General features: G+C 38.1%; 1 protein-coding gene across 10 annotated transcripts in view; it reads left to right on the top strand.

Moving 5' to 3' along the window:
* Positions 1 to 5,982: 5,982 nt before the first annotated feature.
* LOC137250634 (peptidyl-prolyl cis-trans isomerase G) overlaps positions 5,983 to 21,000 on the top strand; it is a 546,463-nt gene continuing 531,445 nt past the window's right edge. For 5 of the 10 annotated variants that reach the window (XM_067783774.1, XM_067783767.1, XM_067783764.1 and 2 more), the window contains exon 1: positions 18,934 to 20,220. The gene's annotated coding sequence lies outside the window, so the exon portion shown is untranslated. Of the gene's footprint in view, positions 6,609 to 18,933; positions 20,221 to 21,000 lie in introns of those variants that run through there. The other 5 variants (XM_067783772.1, XM_067783770.1, XM_067783771.1 and 2 more) reach the window with 3 other exon arrangements.

Genomic DNA, 21,000 nt, shown 5'->3' with positions numbered 1-21,000 from the left:
AAGTAACAAGAGCCACTGCAAGAGGGTTGCATGACGGGCAAGTGGTCGTAAGACCAAGATGAACTCCAAAAAATTGCAAGAGGAAGGAAGGACGAGGAAAATATAGAAAAAGCGACGCAATCCAGGAATAGGAAATCACTATCGGTGATGAATCGGACGCGGTTAGCGAGGAAAGTGTGCAGTCAATGAGCTTCAGAAAGAAACGGTCTGCCAGCCGGAACAAACAACAAGAGTTGGAACGGAAACGAGATGTAGAGTTTAAGAGAACTCTCTCCGCGCATCATTAAGAAACTTCGCTGAGCGTGAGCGCTTAGTGGAAGCAGGTCGAAGACAGTTCACTGACAAATAATTTGCTCGAATCTGCAAACATTTTGAGAAAAAAGAAGCCCCGAATGGAAGAAGAGACATCGATCGACTGAGAGCGACAAGTCTTCTCTTAAGAGGCTCTTAAGCCAATCTAGTCGGAAAGACAGGACCCACTCCTCTAGATCTACAAAGCAGAGTACAGAGGGAAGTCTTAGTATAGAAAAATCATGTACCTCAAAAGCTGCAATGCAGATAAAAAATGGTAGCATATGAAGAAAAGAGGAAGAGATTGATAAGCTAAAGGGTGGCAACGACGAGCGCTGATTCCCACAATACCAAAAGCTAAAGGACAAACAGCTGCAAAATTCTGCAAGCAAAGAAGTAAAAAGGAAGCTCGAGAACATGAAAAAAGCTGTAAAAATTCATATGTAGGAAAAGTTTCTAGACTCAGCATGCGCTAATTTGGCACCTTTTAGCAACTTAAAGCAGGGTTAAAGCTGCAGTCATTGTAGTCTGATATGCTTTCTAACTTCAGCACTAAAGACTTAGCGGTGGTTCAAATATAGCTGGAAAAAACAATCCCTTATCCTGGCATAAAGCTACAAGGCTCACAACATGGATGCCCCACTAGAATGCTCGAAATATTGGTGTATCAAGAAGGACGCAAGAGACGACTTGTTATAGGCGCGGGTGCTAATGCGCATCACAGCGTATGGAACGGGACGATATTAACGATTACGAGCTCCTTTTTGGTATATACTAAGAGCAGTCAATAAGTGTCGAGGTCTTTCAGGCCCGTTGTTTACTTGAAAGCGTATAGCGGAGATATCAGGGTTGACAGAAGCTCATCTATCTATGGTTATTGGAATAATAACAGGACACGGCCCAACGAGAGCCTATGGTGTGCGCCTTAATATACTGAACAGAGCCGGCTGTATTAGCCGTATCTAGGATGACAAGATGGAATTATCCAGTCACTTTAAGCTCACCTGTCCGGCTTTTGCCATATCGAGGGGTAAATGTCTAGGTCAGGGCGAAAACGACGATACGGAGGAAGTTTGCAAGATCGATGTGTGCCTCATTTGTAGTTGTATCGTTGCCACGCAATTCCTAGCTAAAGAACTGTAAACCAGTTACACCAAACCTAACCTAACACAGCCTGGTAACCAGTTGGTTTGTTTGGTCGTTTGGTCGTCAAATAAATTCTTGTAAAATTGATGTATATTGGAAAAACTGTCAACACATTTAGTCTATGCGAAGCCTTTATTATAATTCTAAGCACCTCGTACTGCCGCGAAGAAAAAAATTGGTGACCGTCGACCACGGAAAAACAACTTGTACGATGAAGAATGCCGCTATGCTACCGAAAGAAAAGACGCTGCCTACAAGGCTACATTAACAGCGAATGCAATAAGAGGAGTGTGTGAACGCTACCGCGAGTTGAAAAAGAAACCGGGATGCCTTTTCAGGAAGAAAAAAGCAGAGGCAGGAATGAAGAAAAAAAATTCGGCGACAGGCGGAAGGGGAAACTCCTGTAAGAACGAAAACGGCGACTTGGAAACCGATGTCCAGAGATTGCTTAGATTATGGAGGCATCATTTCTATGCTCTTCTAAATGGAGGCGGCCATGTACCACACAGGGATGATGAGCCCGATCCCGCAATAGATGTTGATGGAATAAATGTCCCCCACCCGATTATGACGAGGTAAGATTCAAGGAAGCTGGCGCCGATGAATTGCCTGCGGAGCTATTCAAATTCGTCGGCGCGGAGTTGGTAAAGCACACGCATAAGCGGGCGAGTGCATGCGTGACGATAGGAATCTATTTGTTCTTTGACCAGTCTACAAAAGTGGGATCCTGCAACTGCGACCAATATCGCGGAATCAGCGCTCTGGAACAATATTCTATAAAAGCACGGCGTATGCTGATGACATTGATCGGGGTAAGTTCTGCTTACTTTAAACTGGAAAATGAAGCGGAAAAGATAGGTTTGATGGGCAATGAGGACACGAACGAAGTACCTGATGTCATCGTGCAAAGAGTCGGCACATTTGCGCCATGATTTCAGAATAGTAAAAGGCTTCGTTTATTTGAGAACCAACAAATATACAAACAACAACGGCAGCTTAGAAATCCAGCGAAGAATCACTCTTGCCAATAAATGCTACTTTGGACTAGGTAGGCAATTGAAAAGTAAAGCCCTCTCTCGGTAAATAAAAATCATGCTCTACAAGTCACTTATGGTACCCGTTCTGCTATATGGTGTAGATGCATCGACATTGACAACATCCGATGAGGCGGCTCTGGAAGTGTTCTAGAGAAAAGTTCTTCTAAAATTTGCGGACCTCTACGCGTTGGCGACGGCGAGTACCGAAGAAGATTTAATGATGAACTGTATGAATTAAAACGCAGCGACTACGCTGGCTAGACCATGTTTTGCGAATAAAAGATGATACTCCTGCTAAAAAAGTATTTTTTATCGGAACCTGCCTATGGAGGCAAAGAAAGAGGGAAGGACCAGGTGGAAAATAATTAAATTCCATTGGTTTGAGCAATTGGCGCCAGATAGCAGAGCCAAGAAGCGACTGTCGGCCCTTGTTGCACGATCATAACCGTTTAAACTGTTAAGCACCAATTAAGAAGAAGAGAAGTTCTTGTGATTGTACCGCCAATTACAAGCTAATTTGGTACCAATGATTCGGTTACGAAGTGCTTGGGTAAGGATGGGTAGATCCGTGTGTTTGACATTGTGAGGTGGAGCCGAAGAGGCAGGTAATCACGTTAAACGTATATATTTTAATTTTCTCCGTTCTCGCCAAACACTTACAAAAAATGGAAAGTACGCAAATGGGCAAACGAAGTGTAAGCTCAAAGTTGAACGCCAGTCTATAATTACATTTCTATGAAGTTGGTGCTCTGCTCAGAATAAATATGAACGCATTGTTAATTTTTTGAGCAAATTTTTTTACGAATGTCTCTCAGTACTTTTGCTATGTCGCTTTACATTCGTTATTATATTCTTGCTAGCAGAACATTGGCGCTTATAAATTTTCCACGTACGGAAAAATTATGAATTGGAAAATAAAATAAATACAGTTTTTCCACCACTACAGTTATTAGTATAGAACAAACATGAAACGAGAATCTAAAGCAGAACAACCACACAAAGCGGAAAGCACAAAACTTGCGAATGAATATATCGAAGTATTAAAGTTGAAAGGCGACATTAGAAACAACGCGCAAATGCAAAACAAACAAAAAAGCTTAAAAAGGGGTTACAAAGCATGAAAATTTTAAAAACAAAAATAACCAAGTAAGGGTGTCTATGTTCGGGTGTAACCGAACAATATATACTCGGCGTGAGCTTCAATTAAAAAAGTTCATTTCAGATAAATTACCTTCATAATCCTACTGAGTCATATTTTAAACATAAACTATTTCCAAGAAAAGTAAGGGAGTCTAAGTTCCGGAGCTGAAGTTGCATTAACGTTGCTGTTTATTTTACACATCTGCATTTTAAGAAAACATACCTAAAACTTGAACTTTGGATAGGTTTCAAAATTGTGAACTTTGTTAACATAACTGTTGATCTTAGCGGCATAAACGAATCGAGATATTTATAGACTTCCATATATCAAAATGCTCAGGATGAATAACGGAATTGATTTAGTCATGTATGTACGTCCGTCCGTCCGTCCATCTGTCTGTGATCACGATAACTTAATTAAATATTGAGATATCTTATTGAAATTTGGTATATGGGTTCCTTGGCTCTTTAAAATGAACGAAGTCGGTTGGTAACCACGCCCAATTTTCATATATATAACACTTTGGAAAACACAAAAAACCTGATTATTTAGTAAATAATACACCTAGAATTTTGAAATTTTATTTAGGCCATTTTAACTGGAAATATCTCTTATTATAAGCCTAACATGTGAATCGAATTTTGATACGAGCGATTTATTTTTTTTGAGGCTCTAGAAATGTTGTGTAGTTCTTGATCGAAATAGGGAAGTGGCACCGCTCATTTAAAAAAAAAAATGTCTCTCAATTTCTTCTCACAATAAAACTTGGTAAATGAAATATCATTGACACAAAACTATTTTTCGCTAAAATATTGCTTATTATGCTTGCGACGACCCTTTTAGACATATTTTTTATAAATGGGGGCATGGTTCTTAACCGATCCCGTCCATAGAAACATTTCCTGCTATCAAGAAAGGATGTATTACAAATTTTATTAAGATATTTTAGTTTTTCTTCGAGTTATGGTTCCCGAAACATATAAAATTGCATGGCCAAAAAAGAGGCAGTGCCACGCCCATTTTCAAAAATTTTAATATTTTCTAATTTTTTGTTATAATTCCATTAAAGTAAAATGTCATTGGTATTAAGCTTTTTTTTGCAAAGTCAAAGCTTATTTTATTCGTCTACGACCTTTTTAAACATCTTTTTTATAAATGTGGGCGTGGTCCTTGCCCGATCTCGTTTAGTTTTTCTAGAAATATTTCCTGCTATAGGAAAAGTTCTTATACCCAATCTTAGTACGATCCGTAAATTTTTCTTCGAGTAATGGCTCCCGAAATATAGAAAGATGTCTGACATTTTTCAAAAATTTTAATTTTTTCCTATTTCTTGTTATAAATCCACTTGGGAGATGAAATACCATTGATATAAAGCTCTTTTTTTGAAAAGATATAGCTTATTTTATTCGTCCACGACCCTTTTAAAAATCTTTTATATAAAAATGGGCGTGGTACTTAGCTGATTTCGTTAATTTTTCTGCGAAGCATTCCTTATTGTAAAGGCAACCCTTCTGCCGAGTTTGGCAATGATAGGTTTAACGGATTTTGATTTATGATTAATAATATTTGTAAAATTGATTTTACCACAAGTGGGCGGTGCCACGCCCAATTAAAAAATTTTTTTTCAAACTTTTATCAAAAGTGCAAACATCAAATTTCTACATTCTAGGTGTATTATTTACTAAATAATCGAGTTTTTTGTTTTTTGAAATATTATATATATAAAAAGTGGGCGTGGCTATCATTTGATTTCGCTCATTTTAAATAGCAATGAGAGATGAGTGCCAAGGAAACCATATATCAAATTTCAATAAGATATCTCAATATTTACCCCAGTTGTCGTGATCATAGACAGACGCACGGACCGATGAATATGGCTAAATAAATTCCTTATTTAATTCTGAGCATTTTGATGCATGGAAGTCTATATTTATCTCGATTCCTTTATGCCGCTACGATCAACTGTTATGATATCAAAGTTAATATGTATACTCTCTGTGCAAAGCACGCTGAGTATAAAAATACAATTAAAAAAAGCGCAAAGCCAACAACACCAATAACAAAAGCGTGTGAGCAATTTTTTTGTTCTGCTTTCGCACCTGCATTACCAGCTCGTTTACTCTTTGTTCGTTGGTATGTTCGCATCGTTTACCTTCGGTGGCAAAATTTGCTTTGCTTTGCGTTTTCTACATTTTCTGCATTGTAGGTTGTGCCACTTGCTTTTGTTCACTTCATTCTTTCTGTGTCTTGCATGGCTATCTATTCTGCCGCTTATTTTGCTGGTCTAACTTCTTTTACGTTCTCATTCGTTTGCTTTCATCAAACTAAAGTAAAACGCTCTGCCATAGCCGACTTAGGTTCGTGTCTTAATTCTTTGGTTTATTTCATGTTTAGTTTCTTCGTGTGCTTCGTAGGTGTTGGTTGTGTTTAGCGATTGAGAGCGGCTGACTGTCTTATTTATGTAGTATTTTTAATAAAAGCTGAATATCTTAACTGTGCTGATGTGAGTTATCAACGAAAAACTCAAATTAATTGTATGGGAAACTAGCGAAAAGTTTGAAAATGAAAACAAAGTGATTTTTTCTCTCGTTTCAATATTAAATGAAAAATAACGAAAAGAATTTCACATTTGCAAAATACCAAAACCAAAAATATAGCAACAACGAAAAATATGCCTATGGTCTTTTCTATAGTTTGTCTTTGCAAAGTCAGTGTGTAAAAACAAAACAGTGCAAGTGCATGTGTGTGAGTGTATGTTTATATTAGTACTAATGTGAAAGTGCTAATAAAAGCTAATAAAACAAACAAAATAAATGATTACATGGAATGAATGCATATTCCAAATTATTCCTGGTGAAATTTTCTGCTTGCAAATAAAATAGAGAATTTGCATAAAATAGTGACAAAAGAAAATAAAAAAAATAAAAACAAAAAAAAAAAAATTCGGAACACGCTACGTTGCAGCTGAGTCTGATAAAAAAAAATATTGAAAAGTAAGCAAAATCACATACGTATATATTTTTATGAATTTCTGATGCATATAAAACATATAAAGAGAAATATTTTACGTATTGCGTACTTTGAAAATATGGAAGAACTAAAAGCTGTCTACTACGGAGTTCCTTACTTAACATCATTTCTGCTCAAATCCTTTGAGCGGCTGATAGATGTGTAAATAAAGTCCAACGTAAATGAAAAACTGTTCTTCACAACACAACATGCGTACACCAAAGGCAAGTCGTTAGACATTGCACTGCATAGGGTGGTAAAAAAAAAACACAGAGAGTCTTGGAATATAAGGAGTATGCCTTAGAAGTCTTCTTAGACATTGCCGATGCTTTCAACAATGTCTCTAATCAGGCGATCATGTATGGTCTTGACTACATTCAAGTACATACAGCCATAACCAGATGGATCGGCTGCATGTTAAATTGCAGGAAGGTTACTTCACAAATGGGTATTGTATGATGCCACGAAACCAGTCAACAGGTGCACGATGCTGGACGCTGTGTTATCACCTCTGCTGTGGTTGCTGGTAATAAACCAACTGCTCAGGCAGCTCGAGGAAGCACCTGTCAAACATACGGCTTACGCAGATGAATTTACAATTGTTACAAATGGAAAGTGCCCTTCAAAAATTAGCTCTTTGATGGATCGGGCGCTTCGCGATAAACATAACTAGGCATCTAATGTCCAACTCAGAGAATAAGAATATGGTTGTTGTTGTTGTTGTTGTATTAACGATAAAGACACTTCTCGAAAGCTGTGGGTAGTGTTATCGATGATGATGGTTCTTTGCCCGATATAGATCCGGTACGTTCCGGTAACAAAGCATCATTAAGGTACTAGCCCGACCATCTCGGGAACGATTTATATGACCACATTAAACCTTCTAGGCCATCCCGCTCTCCCCACCCCCTAGTTCCATAAGGAACTTGGGGTCGTCAGAGCCTCGGGTGTCAATGAAACAGGATTCGCCACGGGTAGGCGAGGTTGACAATTGGGTTGGAGAAGCTATATATTGCGCTGGCAACCCCTTGAGAGGTTGGCCCTATACAACCCCTTGAATCAATTTGGTATTTTGGTCCCCTCTCACTACAGGCATACCTACCGCGGGTATATTCTAACCCTCTAACCTGCTGGGGTATAAGAATATGTTCTTCTATACTAAGCGGTACAAGATCCGAAATTGTACCAGACCCAAGCTAGGAGGGCTTATCCTGCAAGAGATACCTTGAACAAAATATCTTTGAAATATTCTACATAGTTAGTTGTTGTGGAAGCTCAACGTGGAGGAGAGAGTAAAGCAGGCCTCTACTACATTTTATGCATACAAAAGACTGCTCGGGTATACGTGAGGTTAATCGCCCTCTCTCTCTCATTGGGTATTTACAGTGATTGTAAAACCTATCCTATACTGCAAAGTTTTGTTTGCTGGACAGCCACATAAAAAGAACCCACCTGAAAAAATTAGGAAAGGTATGCAGACTTGCAATGCTTAGCATAACGGGAGCCCTAAAAAAAACCCGAAGGATTTTATGTATGCCATAGCTTATTGTGATCTAGGAAGTGATTATGTGCGATTTTATATGTATGCCTCCATTAAATTCTTGTCTTCCACAGCAACGCAAATGCAGAAAAACTCCTCTCCCTTATTTATTGCCGTTGCCTTCTCAAAAATTCCCTCCATCCGTGATAGATTGGACCAAAAGATCTGGGACCATAATGGCAGGCTTTATGCACTCATGCAAGCACTGGTAGGGACTCAGTCTGTTGACGAGTAAAATTTAATAAATCAAAGTAAATATCTGAACACGATCGAAAAATATGCGGGCTAGTCAATCTTATAGGCTTCCTGAATCTTGAAATATCTTTAAACCTTAGGTCTATGTCAGAGATATCGTTCCAGCACTTTTGCGTATCTAACTCATACTGCAAGGATATTTCAATATTGTTCGTAAGACTAAGTCTCGCTGGCGTTCAGAGAAGACCATAAGGCTTCGATTTTCCTGGTCTCGGGACACAGGAATATTGAAAGGAAAGAAGTTGCTGCCGTCATTGCCAGGAAGGATTCCGAAATCGATATTAGCAAAGTGAAAAGCTTTGTATCAGCCTATTGGTGTATTTACTGAAGAGAAGTGAACCAGCTTTAATCGCAAACTAAACTAATTTGCTTTGAAAGTACTTCGGGTTTCAACATAGGCTACTGTAATCTAAGCCCAATCCATAAGAAAGAAGATGCTGCGAACTGCCTCATCTATCACGGAATTAGATGGTATTATCACCAATGCTGTGGATGCTGCTCATCAAGCAATTGCTTAGGCGGAGAACCAGCCGAAATTTATGACGTTTCAGTCATCATAAGTGGCAGAAGCAGAAAATCAGCTCTCTGATAGAGCTGTAGTCGGATTAACAGACAATGCGGAAAAACCATAAAAATTCTATCAAAAAATATCCATGAGTTTTACTAGATAGTATGTTGTCGTGGAAAATCCATGTGGAAGACAGAGCGAAGAAAATCTCTGCAGCACTGTATGCATGCAAAATGGAGCCAGGATTCACGTGGGGCCTATCACCCAAACTCTCTTAGTGGGTATTTACGACAGTTGTCAAACCTATACTTTAATATGTGGTGCTTGTTTGGTGGACAGCCACACAAAAAGTACGTAAACACGAAGCACGTAAACCCAAAGAAGCACGGGGCTGCAAAATTAATAAGATCATGCGCAAATACGACGATATTAGACTCACACAGTGGTTCATATCTCTGAAGAGAGAAGACTTAAGGCTCGCGATGAGTATACTAACTGCTTTCTAGTGTCACATGTTTATAAGTTGGACCTCGTCAGTAACAGCAGATGTAGGAAGTGGGAGATGCAGGAAGAAAAGGTTGAGCACCTTCTGTGTTCGTGTCCTGCGCTCGCCAGGTCAAGGCTCCAGCTATTAAGGGCGGCGGAGTATCCAGCTATCGAGGCAGCAATTAAGGTCCAAGAAAGCTTCTAGTATTTGCCAAGAGGACATTGTTATTCTATAACATAAGTCCTGGCACCTTATTAGGGTTCTCCCGTTTGGTCGTCAAACAAGTTCTAGTAACATTATGGACACATTTAGTCTATATGAGGGCTTTATTGGCAAGCCAGTTCAACCTAACCGACCTAACATATGGCTTCATGCTCAATTTTAATGCTTGACATGTAGTTTTAAATACCAAATTATATACAAGGTCTTAATATTATTTTAGTATTATTAAGTACTACGCCGTTATCGCAGCAATTTATTCCAAAATATTTAAACAATTTCGCTTGCTTTTGTTTTTGTTCATATGTTTTTACTTTATGTTTTTTTATTTTTAATTTTTGTGCTTGTCACGTTTATTATTTTGTTTTTTGATTTGTAATTAATTTTTTCTGTAGCTGTTTTTTCATTCGCTTTTTGCTTGGCTAAGCAAATTTTCCAGTTAGCGTACGATCATGAATGTAATAAATTAATGCACAAAAAAAAAAAAACAAAAACAAACAAAAAAACACCGGCATAAGCTAGGTAAATGTATATGTTAGAGTGGTCCTTAAATATTGTGTGAAACATATATTTCAGTCTCACCTTAAGCTTTCGTTTTCTCGAATTTGTTCGAGAAGGAGGTTCTTGCGAGTCTTGGCTTCTCGTGATATATTGTCGAATCTTGAAATACTCGTGAAGCTCGGGAGATTCTCGACATTCAATTTCATCGCTGCATTATCAGTATTATATTGAGCTTAAGATTTCTTCTGAGACATAAGCGAAAATTTCTATAAAACTGCAAGTAAAAAACAACGAAATGCATAAAATACGCTCACCGCAACCCTTTCCAATTTTCAAGTGTTACCTTTAACTATAGGCGTCTCTATTTTGGATATTAACTAGATAAAACAAGGAATATTTGATTCAACCCGTTTTGGCATTAGAAAAAAAAGAGTCCGCATAAAGATACCTAAATTTTGACCCATGTGCGACACATCGCAACCACGTTCAATCGGAGCCAAAGTCGTTCATTTTCCCTTAAAGAACCACCCTTGTCTACACACATACATACAAAACACTCTCATACATACACACATACACATACCTTGAACACTGATTGGTGTGAAGATAAGTTTAAAAATATAAATTAACGTCATTGTTCGACAGTTTAATGTCAATGATAATTAAAGCTTAGCTATAATTAACGGAGATTCGAATAACAAAATAAATGTAAATTAAAGATCAATATACTTATATATAAGAATAGCTTATAAAACAGAATAGCTTTCGAAGATTAGGACTTTCCTACAAGCGAGGCCCAAACTTGTTCAAGGTAAAAGTGAACACTACGATCTGGTCGTATAGCATAGCTTCCATCATGGACTCTTAGTAAATAAGTTTAGTAGTGCACTACTTAAAAGAAGTTTGCTATTACTCTTCCTTCAAAGGAATTTAAATGATGAATATAGCAGATTACACAATGTTACAAAAAAGACAAAAGTGAAAATACCTCGGAAGTGATACCATTTTTATAGTAGATATTGAAGACCTAAGAATAACTGCGTACAAGATTTCCCTCAGACAACCTCAAAACGTGTACCTTTGGACTCTTCAGAGCCTGAAGAAGAGATTTAGAGATAAAGTTTTGTCTATCCAAAAATGTTAAATGGTCTTAAATAGTCTTTATTGGAACGATTTTCCGTCATCCCTTGTCAAATTTGGCTTTGAAACAAATAGCTTTCGTCATTGTGCCATCACCAGTGCCGATTTTCGTTCTGATCTGTTGTTGTCGTTTGGCTTGTATTTATAGTTCGTAGGTATGTACATGAGGAGGTGTTGTCAAAATTGATGCTTGTGTAAATTTGTGTGTATGTGCTGTGTGTTCATTCAGAACCGACTGTGGTTTTTACTGATCGATTTGTGTAGCTGACTGAGGCAGGGAAAATTCAGTGATTCTAGTCGTTTGATAACTACAAAAGTTACAGTCATATCGGTCTATAAAAAAAAAACTTCTGTAATGCAAAGAAGCATTGGAAACACTTTGCTCAAGCCGGACCATACATCTATACTGGCTTCCTGGTCATAACGGGATTGAAGGTAACGAAAAGGCCTATGAGAGTGCAACGCCCGCTGTTTCGACGAAAGAGTTGCATATGATGCATCAAGCAGGAAAGGCGTGAACAAAATCACTGTGCTGCAAAATCTCTAAGATCATGGGCAAAGCCTACGGTATTAGACACAAAAATCGGCTCATATCTCTGAAAAGAGAAGACTTAAGGCTCACGATGGACATACTAACTGGACACTGCCTTCTGGCGTCACAAGCTTATAAGTTGGGTCTCGTCAGTAACAGCAGGTGTAGGAAGTGCGAGCTGCAGTAATAAACGGCTAAGCACGTTCTGTGTTCGTATCCTGCGCTAGCCAGGTCAAGGCTACATCTATAAGGGGCGGCTGAGTTGCCAGATCTCGAGGCAACAATTAAGCTAGGTCCTAGAAAACTTCTAGTATTTGCCAAGAGAATGGAGTTTTTTATAACAAAACAAAATGGCCGATGAGTTGGCAAAGGAGGCACTCGCTAAATCGACGATAGACGTCCCAATCAATTTAGGAGAAATCAAAAGGAGACAGGAGTTGCATATGATCCATCAAGCAGTAAATGCGGGGGCAAAACCACGGGACTGCAAAATTTCTAAGATCAGCAGGAGGACGGAGTTATTAACATAAGCCTTGGCATCTGATTGGGGTTCTTCCGTTAGATCGTCAAACAAATTCTGGTAATCCTATGGACACACTCAGTCTATGTGAGATATTTATTGGCCGGCCAGTTCAACCTAACCTAAACTTGTTGTTGTGACTTTACAATCCGGACAAATATGCATTCCATGCACCGTTTTCAAGAAAAAGCGAATCCCGCTATTATCATGACAACTGACAACAAGCTTTTTGTTTAATATTTGAAATAGTTTGCACATATTTTTTTTATTAAGAAATTTAATGGTTTCCTTTTTCCACAATGGATAATTTCGATTGCTTTGCAACACGAAACAAAAAAATATGAGAGAATAGTTTAGAGAAATTGTTGAGAGTTAAATAGGAGGCTTTCTCTAATACTCCGGACTTTACAATTTAGTTCTGGACCAAAACAATATTGGAATATAATTCACTGCGAGTTTATAACAAACAAATAGCTGATTTGCCTTTCCTTGTCCTCTTTTCTTGCCCTTTAGAAGGCCGAATAGCTTTATTTCATACTGATTGTTTTTGACAACATCGAAGCTGAAGGTAAGAACAAGAATACGTAGGTAATTTCTTGTTCACTGTCTAGTGCATTTCTAAATTTGCAAATACTGCAAATAGTTAGCCAAGGAAAGAATTTTATTGGCAATAAAACACGTCACCTACAATCAACATAATCGCAAAGATACCATTGACAACTACAACACAAACGAAGCGTTAACCAAAAACGGCCAAACGCCGTTGTATGCTTTTTATGTTGCGCTGCTTGAGCTTAACAAACCATAGAGGAGATTATTGTGGCTTCCACAATAACAACAATAATTATAAATAAGAACGTGAAATAATGAAGAAACAAAGAATGCACAACTACATAAAACAATAAAAATAAAAAACAACTAAAACACAACCCCAACATTAAAAAATACAAGATAGTAAAATTGAATACATTGAAAAGAACAAGAAAAGAAAGGCAAGACAACAACAGCAGGTAAAACACCAAAAGCTACACAAGTCAGTTATTTAGTCACGAAGTGCGTTGCACAGTGGGGTATTTTGAAAAAAGGTCTCAAAATAAAAATTCTGCAAAACTGAGAAATTTACTTCCTCATATTTTTATACTCAGTTGAGCAGAGCTCACAGAGTATATTAAGTTTGATTGGATAACGGTTGGTTGTACATATATAAAGGAATCGAGATAGATATAGACTTCCATATATCAAAATAATCAGGATCGAAAAAAATTTGATTGAGCCATGTCCGCCCGTCCGTCCGTCCGTTAACACGATAACTTGAGTAAATTTTGAGGTATCTTGATGAAATTTGGTATGTAGGTTCCTGAGCAATCATCTCAGATCGCTATTTAAAATGAACGATATCGGACTATAACCACGCCCACTTTTTCGATATCGAAAATTTCGAAAAACCGAAAAAGTGCGATAATTCATTACAAAAGAACTTATGACGCAGAATAGAAAATTAGTAAAATTTTGGACAATGGGCGTGGCACCGCCCACTTTTAAAAGAAGGTAATTTAAAACTTTTGCAAGCTGTAATTTGGCAGTCGTTGAAGATATCATGATGAAATTTGGTAGGAGCGTTACTCCTATTACTATATGTACGCCTAATAAAAATTAGAAAAATCGGATAAGGACCACGCCCACTTTTAAAAAAAATTTTTTTTTAAAGTAAAATTTTAACAAAAAATTGACTATCTTTACAGTATATAAGTAAATTATGTCAACATTCAACTCCAGTAATGATATGGTGCAACAAAATACAAAAATAAAAGAAAATTTCAAAATGGGCGTGGCTCCGCCCTTTTTCATTTAATTTGTCTAGGATACTTTTAACGCCATAAGTCGAAAAAAAATTAACCAATCCTTTTGAAATTTGGTGGGGGCATAGATTTTATGACGTTAACTGTTTTCGGTGAAAATGGGCGAAATCGGTTGATGCCACGCCCAGTTTTTATACACAGTCGTCCGTCTGTCCTTCCGCATGGCCGTTAACACGATAACTTGGGCAAAAATCGACATATCTGTAATGAACTTAGTTCACGTGCTTACTTGAACTCACTTTATCTTGGTACAAAAATGAACGAAATCCGACTATGACCACGCCCACTTTTTCGATATCGAAAATTACGAAAAATGAAAAAAATGCCATAATTCTATACCAAATACGAAAAAAAGGATGAAACATGGTAAGGTAATTGGATTGTTTTATTGACGCGAAATATAACTTTAGAAAAAACTTTATAAAATGGTTGTAACACCTACCATATTAAGTAGAAGAAAATGAAAAAGTTCTGCAGGGCGAAATAAAAAACTCTTAAAATCTTGGCAGATATTAAATAAATAAAAATAAATGTAAGGCGCGATAACCTCCGAAGAGATCTAAGGCCGAGCTTCTCTTCCAATTTGCGTCGTGCTCCTCTTGATTTTCCCTACAAATTGGCCGGACGGGACCTACATGTTTTATGCCGACTCCGAACGGCATCTGCAAAGCAGATGAGTTTTCACTGAGAGCTTTTCATGGCAGAAATACACCCGGAGTGCTTGCCAAACACTGCCGAGGGGCGACCCCGCTTAGAAAAATTTTCTTCTAATTGAAAAATCTTATTTCTAAAATTTTGATGTTGCTTTGCCCGGGAGTTGAACCCATGGCATACGGTGTAATAGGCGGAGCATGCTACCATCACAGCCGCCGATTGGCAGATATTACATATATAAATAAATTAGCGGTATCCAACAGATGATGTTCTGGGTCACCCTGGTCCACATTTTGGTCGATATCTGGAAAACGCCTTCACATATACAACTACCACCACTCCCTTTTAAAACTCTCATTAATACCTTTAATTTTATACCCATATCGTACAAACTCATTCTAGAGTCACCCCTGGTCCACCTTTATGGCGATATCTCGAAAAGGCGTCCACCTATAGAACTAAGCCCCACGCCCTTTTAAAATACTCATTAGCACCTTTCATTTGATACCCATATCGTACAAACATATTCTAAAGTCACCCCTGGTCCACCTTTATGCCGATATCTCGAAAAGGCGAACACCTATAGAACAAAGGCCCGCTCCGTTTTAAAAATACTCATTAGCACCTTTCATTTGATACCCATATCGTACAAACAAAGTCTAGAGTCACCCCTGGTCCACCTTTATTGCGATACCTCGAAAATGCGTCCACCTATAGATCTAAGGCCCACTCCCTTTTAAAATACTCATTAACTCCTTTCGATTGATACCCATATTTCACAAACGAATTCTAGAGTCACCTCTGGCCCACCTTTATGGCGATATCTCGAAACGGCGTCCACCTATGGAACTAAGGATTACTCCCTTTTAAAATACTCATTAACACCTTTCTTTTGATACCCATATTGTACAAACAAATTCTAGGGTCACCCCTGGTCCACCTTTATGGCGATATCTCGAAACGGCGTCCACCTATGGAACTAATGATTACTCCCTTTTAGAATACTCATTAACACCTTTCATTTGACACCCATATCGTTCAAACGCATTCTAGAGTCACCCCTGGTCCACCTTTATGTCGATATCTCGAAAAGACGACCACCTATACAACAACCACCACTCCCTTTTAAAACCCTCATTAATACCTTTAATTTGATACCCATATCGTACAAACACATTCTAGAGTCACCCCTGGTCCACCTTTATGGCTATATCCCTAAATGGCGTCCACCTATAGAACTATGGCCCACTCCCTCATAAAATACTCTTTAATGCCTTTCATTTGATACACATGTCATATAAGCACATTCCAGGGTTTCCCTCGGTTCATTTTCCTACATGGTTATTTTCCCTTATGTTGTCACCATAGCTCTCAACTGAGTATGTAATGTTCGGTTACACCCGAACTTAACCTTCCTTACTTGTTTTTTTCTAAAAACGGACCATAAAGGTTGGCGTGATTACCGTGGTTATGGGTGACCCAAGTTTGGCGTCGGCCACTATTATCAACATATTTTAGAAAACTTGCCTAAATCGAAGTCGCCTGTCGGCAGTTGTTTGGTGTGCCCTTTGAGCGTATTTCAATCATTAAAAGCTTCTTGCAAACTCATATGCCTTTCGGAGTCGGCACAAAAAAGCTAGTTTGAAAATATTGAAAAGGAAGTACAGCAGAAATCGAAAGAGAAGCCGGCTTTAATCTCTTTAGAGGTATATTTATTAATAAAAAAAAAAAAATATGAGGCTCTGAAAGGCTCTCTTTTACACAAAATTTTAATCAACATAACCGTTTCTCCATTCATAGAAGATTACAACTGCTGCCGCAAGAACCCCAATATCCCAATGGCCATGTACTATTTCAATACATTTTCTGTAGTCTTAGTCGACAAGAAAGAGGAACGTATCTGAGGACATGGAATCACCTACGTATAAGACGACTGACAACTTTGCCAGAGTAGATGCTGGATAGACATTCATAGGTACCAAAGCACTCCCCGCCATCGAAGCCACGGACAGACACTTTGCGATTATTTGAGAAAGTCGAGACTGGGAACTATCGACGGGCTCATGATATCATCGACAGCAGAATATCTAGCTAGGTGTCTGGTGTGAAAAACGGCACTGCAGACAATTTGTAGAATTGCTGGCTGGTCATTTCATGGGATACAAAGGCGTTTCTGTGAGCAGTTCACATGTCGGTCTAGAGTTGGCTGTGTATTTTTTGTCTATTTGTTCCAATCCGGATTTTTCACTGTGAAAAAATACAACCCTTCATAAAACCTTAAGACGCTAAAAACTCCACCAAACCTGCTATCTCCAAAATTAATCCCAAACGAGAAAGCTGTTGTTGTTGTATAAACGACAAAGACAGTCTCCTAAGGTTTTGGGGAGTTTTATCGATATTGATGGTCCTTTTCCGGATACAGATCCGGTACGTTCCGGTAACAAGCACCATTAAGATACTAGCACGACCATCTCGGTAACGATTTGGATTACCACCTTCTAGGCCATCCCACCCTCCAACCCCTAGATCCATAAGCAACTTGGGGTCGCCAGAGCCTCGGCTGTCAAAGGAACTGGAATCGCCACGGGTAGGTGAGGTTGACAATTGGGTTGGAGAAGTTATATATTGCGCTGCCAACCCCTTCAATCAATTTGGTTATTTAATGTCGCCTCTTACGACAGGCATACCTGCCGCGTGTATATTCTTAGCCCCCTAACCCGTTGGGGATATCTTTTTTTTACTTTATTCGTTAAAACCTATCATAATACGGCAGTAACTCCCGAAAACTATAGACATACCCCGATAAAACGCATTATTTTTTAGAGAGGGTAAGTCACAGGGAGCCTGAGTTTTTAATGTTATTAAAGACAAGCGCCAGCTCTGCTTCTATCAGACATAATCTCTTCTTCCATGAATTGTCCTAGAGCAGGTAACATTTCGCTGGTCTAAAACAAAGCAATAATAAGATCGACAAGATACCGCGTTTAACATGTTCTTGGCGCTTATGATTGTGATAGGTGGGGTCGAACATAATTATAACATACGAAATAAACTTAGCGAAAGTTTTGACAGAAATTATAGAGTGTAGTTTTCCCAAGTAGGAGTGGAGGGAAGAGCGGGTATGCAGACAATAGAAACTCTTATTCTATATCGAACGATCCAAAAGGGACTACGGCGTAGGAGCTGTTACTTTCTCTGCCAGATTTAGGCTTTGTTTTCAGTTCTGTCTTTCTGCCTCGGCTAATATTTTCTAGCGGAAATACTCCATGTAAAAAGACCCTCTAAACTCCTGTCGGCGGACTTAGTGAGAAGGTGTAAAGTATGCATTTACTCATACAGTCAAGCAGCTCTTATGCCGCAAAGGATGATTTATCCCACTAAAATGGAGTTACCAAAGGAACATTGGATGCAATAAGGAAAGAGATGAAGTTTTATGTCATCGGTCGCTAAATCATTGAAGCGATTCATAAAGGCAATGATAGCAAGCTGATGCTATGAAATGGAGACACCAGTTTCAAAATCAGGCGCTCTTAGGTGGTCTTTATGCACCATTCACTCAAATTACAAAAAAAAACATGGGAGGTTAAAGGAGATAACGATTTGGAAATGTGGAAGTACTCTTCAGAACCTGTTGGTCATTCAAAAATGCATGTTATGAAGAGAGCAACGGACCTGCTAACCAGAGACCGTAAAATAAATACTTAAGAATACTCGCACAATCATGAAAAGAGGACCGCCACTGAACTACATATGCGGATATAAGGGAGAGGATGTCTGCAAAGAAAAATTCGCACTGCATCTGTGCTAATGCTGAGCACAAGCACGTTTCGACGTAAATAAAGAAATTGCCAGCTTCCTCATAAAGTGTATCAGGAAGTTCATCGAGCGAATCAAACATAATATGCGATACTAATCAAACAGCAGCTAGTAATAATGGGTTCCAGGTGAAGGTGTATCAAATAGAGCACCGTTTGCTCCTTGGGCTTGGATTATTATAACCTTGGAGGCACATTAACCAACTAATTAAACATTATATCTAATAACCTATAGATTATTTAATACCAAGTAAGTGAACGAAACATTTTTTCACCTATAGTCGACCGATATTGACTACCCCCTCGATGTCTAGGAACACTGAAAGATTAAATTATTTCGTATATATCCATCTTATGAACCACGCGATGTGGGGAAGAGCCACAGTGCCTCTCCTTCTGAGAATTCAATAGTAGACTTGGAGTTTTTTTTAATTTCTTTCTTTTTTTTTTTTTGCTTATCTACACTTTAAGAAGTTTTAAGTCCAACTGCATTCTCTGCAATATCGCTACCATATTTACCATATATATATTTCAACAAAATACTCCACAGTGTGGATCAACAAAAAAACACTAAGGAACATGTTGTAGTATAGGAAATTAATTTTCAGAAGTAAACAAAAAAATATAACGAACCAAAAACCATCGCCCCATCGTCGATAGTTCCGCTAACTTGAACGCAACGCGTCTCACTTACCTTCACCAGCGACCCATAAACGCGAGCGACCAGCAAACGAATGGCTAACGAAACGAGCAAAACCTACCACTACTACAACATCCAACAACAAATGGCACCACAATGCGCACCACACACGGCACAATCAGTCAATCAGCAAGACGTTGAGAAAGCAATAGAGAAAATAGAAAAAAAAAGAAAATAAAAACTAAAGGTATTCTGTTGTTCCGCTTTAGAGTTCCTTCTTTTACATTTCTACTTCTTTTGCTTCTTCTTGCATCTCCCTCACCTACTACCTAGCCACTTGACAAGCTGTTAGTGTGTCTCTGGTTACACTGCACGCTTTTGACGGGTTTCTTTTTAGCCAACTCGAATTGAGGCTTTCGTTTGGTGAGCGCTGCACCTTCCTCAAGTGTTTACAAAAACAAAAAAGTATGTAGCTGAAACTGTAAGGTGCAGTGAGAAGGCATTCATAAATAAAGAAAGAAAAGAAAACGATAAGAGATACCGCTAAGCGTAGAGTAGCTGCCACTTGAATGCCGCCAGCAAAATCAGCTTTTTGAAATCAATAATCAAACAAAGAAAAAAAAACTTGTAAAAAATTTATTTATGTAAAGTGTTGTAAATTTATTTAAATTGATAAAAAAATTTTTACAAAAAAATGTGACCAATAACAAAAACGCTTTATCATAGCAAAAAATAATAGTTCGTATATTAGAAAAACCAGAATAGTAAAAAAAATATAAAGATTGCAAAAAACCATCTGATGTGTAAAAAATATACTTAAAACACTGCTCTTTAAATTTCCAGAAAATAAAAAAATATTTTTAAATTCCAAAATCGCTGAGCCACAATTTCATATTCCCACGGGATAAAATAATACAATTCCTCAGGTGAGTTACATTTCATCTTACTACCTCAGATTTATCTTCCTAAATATACAAATACATACAGTAACCGCCAATCAATATGATATTGATATTTATTTTTAAATTTTTCATTTTAAAATTGCTTAGGATATTTTGTAAATGGTAGAGCTTTTATGTTTTCGAATACAGGCAAATTGTTCTTTTTGGCGTCTTATTAAAAACGCAAACATTTAAATTTTTCTAGATATTGTTGTTGCTGTACTAACAATAAAGACACTCTTACTGATGTTGATGGTCCTTTGCCTAATATAGATACGATACGTTCCGGTAATAAAGCGCCATTAAGATACTATGTAGCCCGACCATCTCGGTAACGATTAACATGACTCCATTAAACATTCTAGGCAATCCCTCGTGACATTCGATCAATACCTACATTTTGGAGAGCATTCAATTAAAATTATACCTAAGATTCAGAGCTTTAACAAAACCTTCAAATCTCTCACAGACAGCACTTGAGGCAAAGGCAAAGAAACATACACAGCCACTTATGAATCAATTGCCCAGTCGTTTGCTACGCGTACCATATATGGTCGCCGAGCTTAATGGAAACAAACTGTAGAAAACTGCAGGCCTGTCAAAACACTGTGCTCATAACCACGTGACGCCTTCTTATGTGACCACAACATCAGCTACACAGTGAGGCGAGAAAACTCCCCATTAAGAAAAGAAATCAAATGCTGAGTAAACAGTTTCCTTTGAAAACCCAGAAACCTTGGCAGTCAAACGGACATCTTATTGAAG

This window comes from Eurosta solidaginis, chromosome 4, assembly GCF_040869045.1.
Source record: "Eurosta solidaginis isolate ZX-2024a chromosome 4, ASM4086904v1, whole genome shotgun sequence".
Taxonomy (NCBI): domain Eukaryota; kingdom Metazoa; phylum Arthropoda; class Insecta; order Diptera; family Tephritidae; genus Eurosta; species Eurosta solidaginis.
This window is presented reverse-complemented; position numbering and strand designations above follow the sequence as displayed.